General features: G+C 40.0%; 1 non-coding gene across 1 annotated transcript; it reads right to left on the bottom strand.

Annotated features, from left to right (window-relative positions):
* Window positions 1–522: 522 nt before the first annotated feature.
* LOC119470919 lies at window positions 523–629 on the bottom strand. Its single transcript, XR_005199896.1, has one exon. It is a non-coding gene; the product is annotated as a U6 spliceosomal RNA (small nuclear RNA).
* Between the last annotated feature and the right edge of the window lie 3,808 nt (window positions 630–4,437).

Genomic DNA, 4,437 nt, shown 5'->3' with positions numbered 1-4,437 from the left:
TGTGTCAGGACATTGAATGCAGGAGATGGGCAGGGAGTGGGTGGTCCTGAACCGGCCAGTGACTAGAGTAGGAGAGAGACAGATGAGGATATGCCTCAAGTAGGTACATTTGTAGAGGAGATGGCAGGAAGATGAGGAAGTTCCTGCTAATGACTTCAAATTTTACTATGAGATAAAGTTAGTTAAGAGAGAAAGAGAGGTTAGAGGTAGAGTTGCCAGATTTAGCAAATATAAATACAGGACTTGGTCAATATTGCAAAAGACATACTTACACTAAAACTTATTTATTGCTTATCTGAAATTCACGTTTAACTGGGTGTCCCCTATTTTGTCTTACAATTGTAGATGGGAACCTGAAGAGAAAACAGTAGCTCTGGCATAGTCATTGAGAGAATGAAAGAACTAATCAAAGATTAGTATCATGAAGGCCTACTTAAGAGTAGAAATCAGAAAACCTCATGGGGGGTGGGAGTGTTTCTCCAATGGCGCTTCGATGATCGGGTGGCTTGATTTTTTTTTTTTTTAAATATGAAATGCTTCACGAATTTGCGTGTCATCCTTGAGCAGGGGTCATGCTAATCTTCTCTGTATCGTTCCAATTTTAGTATATGCGCTGCCAAAGCGAGCACGGTGGCTTGACATTAACACAGACTGTGATTACAGAAACAAGGTTTAAAATGTATGATCAGGCTGGGCGTGGTGGCTTACACCTGTAATTCTAGCATTTTGGAAGGCCAAGGCAGGAGGATTGCTCGAGTCCAGGAGTTTGAGACCAGCCTGGGCAAGACAGTGAGACCCTGTCTCTACAAAAAATTAAAAAATTCTCCAAGCACGGTAGTGTGTGCCTGTAATCCCAGCTACTTGAGTGGCTGAGGTGGAAGGATCGCTTGAGCCTGGGAGGTGGAGAATGTAGTGAACGGAGATCAAGCCCCTGCATTCCAGCCTGGCCCTGTCTTAAAACGACAACAATTAATAAATAAGAAAACAAAATATATGATCAAAGATATGATTCAAGTAGGTTTCTCTTCTTTTTAGTCTTATCATTTGACTTTCAAGAAAACCAAGGCAGAAATTTTAAAAAGAAAGATGTACTGATTAGGGATTGAAATCCAAATCACAGAATATGTTAACATAAGAATATTCTACACTACTCGAATATGCCATAATATATTCACCCAAAGCAATAAATCCCATGCTGCACAAGCAAATTATAAACAAATGATAGAAGCTGGAGTTTTCCTCTCACAAGAGGCTAAAGAACAGATCATTTAGAAAGAACAGATTTTATTGGAACGTCAATAGTTTTCATGACACAGATACTTAAAGTACTCGTTTCAACATACCCATACGAAGAAAATTATGAAAAGGTTTTTTTTTGTTGTTTTAAGAAAAGATAATTTGACAGATGGAGTCTTTTTATGGGATCAGTAGAAGTGATAAAATTGAATAAATTACCAAGATTTTATCTCCATTTCTGTAATTTTCCCTAAAGATTTAGAGATGGCAGATTGAATCAACTGGAAAATAAATTTGCAAGTTTATAACACTTCTAAAACAGGAATTAAAGACGAACTTCTAACTTTTTTCATGAGCGGTTTGTCTTGAGGAAACCTGCTCTTATGGGATTACACATTTCCTAACTATCAAGGTTCATCAAATGGACGCACACCGCATAAGTTATACGAATGTAGGTTCTGTGAATGGTTTACTGTTTATTATTGCCATTAGTGTCAACAAAAATAATTGTGAACTATTAATTGCTCAAAAAAAAATTTAGAGCAACTCAAAATCTAGCTGTTCCAAATGATTCGTTTATGATCAGGCTAGATTAGACTGTAAATAAAATCAAGCCATGGCCTTTTGCTTCACAACGTAAATGACTTTTATGCTCCTCGAGTTGTGTGATCTTATCACAGAGACAGCAGTTGTGCCTACTTCTAGGAGGAGGTGCAGAAAGACCCTGCTTGGGTGCTGGTGGGATGTTTTATGGACAGAATGTATGTATATTACTTTAAGCACCAGCAGATCAGATGAACTCCTTCTACAGAATCCTAGCATTGCTTAAAAATTCAGCAGCTTTTTCTTAGGCCATAAAATGAATGGAAAAAAGGCAATGGAAAGTAAAGTTTTCGTAGAACCATAGGAGACAGTGTCTGGGAGAAGCTGTCAAATCCTGTGTCCCTCAAAAGGAGAGGATCCTAAGACCCAGAGAGGGGAAGTGACTTGCTCCAAGCCTCACACACTCACCAAGAGTCAGAACTGGGGTCCTGCTAGGTAACAGTGAAAGAAAAAAGGCTGAAATACAAAGCCTTAGAAAGTACAAACTTCTGGCCAGGCTCCGTGGCTCGCGCCTGTAATCCCAGCATTTTGGGAGGACGAGGCAGGCAAATCATGAGGTCAAGAGATGGAGACTATCCTGGCCAATATGGCGAAAACCCATCTCTAATAAAATACAAAAGTTAGCTGGGTATAGTGGCGCACGCCTGTAGTCCCAGCTACTCGGGAGGCTGAGGCGGGAGAATCGCTTGAACCCGGGAGGTGGAGGGTTGCAGTGAGCCGAGATCGCACCACTGCACTCCAAGTTGGCAATAGAGCAAGACTTGGTCTCAAAAAAAAAAAAAGTAGAAACTTCTTCAAGGGCCTAGCATAAGTCAGGTCTCTACTGGGTTTTGGTAGTCTAAATTCAGGATTTACACAGGGAATATTCACTATGTTCTGTATTTTTTTCTTTTTGTTTGAACTTGTTCTATAATAACAATTTTGTAGTTGTTCTTTATGTACCCATTGATAAGAAGAATATATGGTAAGCAAGGAGCAAAATGACTTAGCTGTCATGTGGAATGGATTTTTGGATTTTTTTAAAAAGCAGAAAATCAACTCCTGTTCGTTGATATTTTGGGCTGCTTATCCCTCCTCCCCATTTGCCAATGTTTTCCTTTGCTTGTGTATGCAAAAAGTTGTAAAACATAAACAGTGAGCAAATCATAAAACAGGATTCTTTATGCTTGTATATCTAATTGTACTGCAATGTGCTTGAAGCAGGACAACTCCCAGCTCCCACAAAATCCAGGGTGGATTTTAAAAAAGCATTTTAGGACTTGTTTTCCTGTTGGGCATCTCCCAGTTTTTAAGGTGTCTCTATGCTAGAGATCTCATGGATGTTTTCTTTATTTTCATGTCTCCCTGCACCCTCTCTACTGAATCCTGCTTTACTGATTCCATCTATTATTGTGGCTTTAATCTGTAGGGAAGGCTTCCAGATCAGCTTCCTATCCTGATTCCTCAGGGCAGTCTTTTACCCTCCCTGTTCCTAGCTCTCAGCTGTTAAGAGGAAACCATATTGTCTGTAATTAGCAATTTTGCAAAAATAGCCTGTGAATGCATATTAGCATCACCTGATTATTGAGTGCCTAGTGGATCCATATCTCTGTACCCAGATACAACACAGGAGGGAAAAGATGTGGTTCCTGTCCTCAGAAACTCCTGGTCAAAGAAGGTTCCAGTGTCAGGTATGTGTAAGCTGTGAAAGCTGTACATAGAAACAGGTGTCACTGAAAATAGATATTTCCATGTAAACTGTATATAAACTTGGCCTTTAGTGGTATCCGTGGAGCTAAGAATAAACCATTGGCAATACTACCACGTGTGGGAGGATAATGGAAAGGAAGCATATTTAAGAAATGAGGGAAACCACAAGGAAAGACAAATGCAGGGGCATATACACCACAGAGAATCTCAGAATCTTGGTAAGCTTAGACTGGAGATAAATGTCAACTAGTCAAACCCCCATCTAATGTTTGAGTTCCTCTACCATGTTGCCACTCAGCTGTGAGAAGTTTCAGTGACAGGAAATAAGCTGACAGATAACCCTGGAGCTCATTCCACACTGGACTCTGGTAATTATTGGAATGTTCATTTAATAGTTATGTAGAACCTAAGATTGACTTCACATCATTCTTTTCTCACTTATTTTGGTTCCTCTCTGGGGCCCAAAAGCTAGCCCATGTCTGTCCCTGGCTTTCAAAGCTCCCTACTTGGGCCTGGTGCAACCTGCTCCTTCCTGGTGTGTCGCTGTGTATTGTGCTCTCCAGGGCTTCTTTCAGTTCCACTAACACACCGAGCACATTCTTGCCCTAGGACCTCCCGACTAGAGCACTTGTCTCCTGCTTGTGGCATGAAATGTATCTCTTCAGAGGAGCCTTTGCTGACCACCAAAGCTAAAATAGCCCACTCCTGGAATGCTAAATTTAATGACATTAAAAAATATATTTATGGCAAAGGCCCTTTTATAAGCCAATTCAAAAGACCAAAGAAAGACTGAGGAAAATATCTGAAACTCACATAATAGGCAAAGGACTAAATTCCCTAAAATATAAAGGATTTCTAGAAATCGGTAAGAAAAAACCCAATAACCCAATAGGAAAAAAAAAAAAAAAC

This window comes from Cebus imitator, unplaced genomic scaffold, assembly GCF_001604975.1.
Source record: "Cebus imitator isolate Cc_AM_T3 unplaced genomic scaffold, Cebus_imitator-1.0 Scaffold44, whole genome shotgun sequence".
In the NCBI taxonomy this organism is placed as follows: domain Eukaryota; kingdom Metazoa; phylum Chordata; class Mammalia; order Primates; family Cebidae; genus Cebus; species Cebus imitator.
The sequence above is the reverse complement of the archived record's forward strand: the minus strand, read 5'-3'. Positions and strand labels throughout refer to the sequence as shown.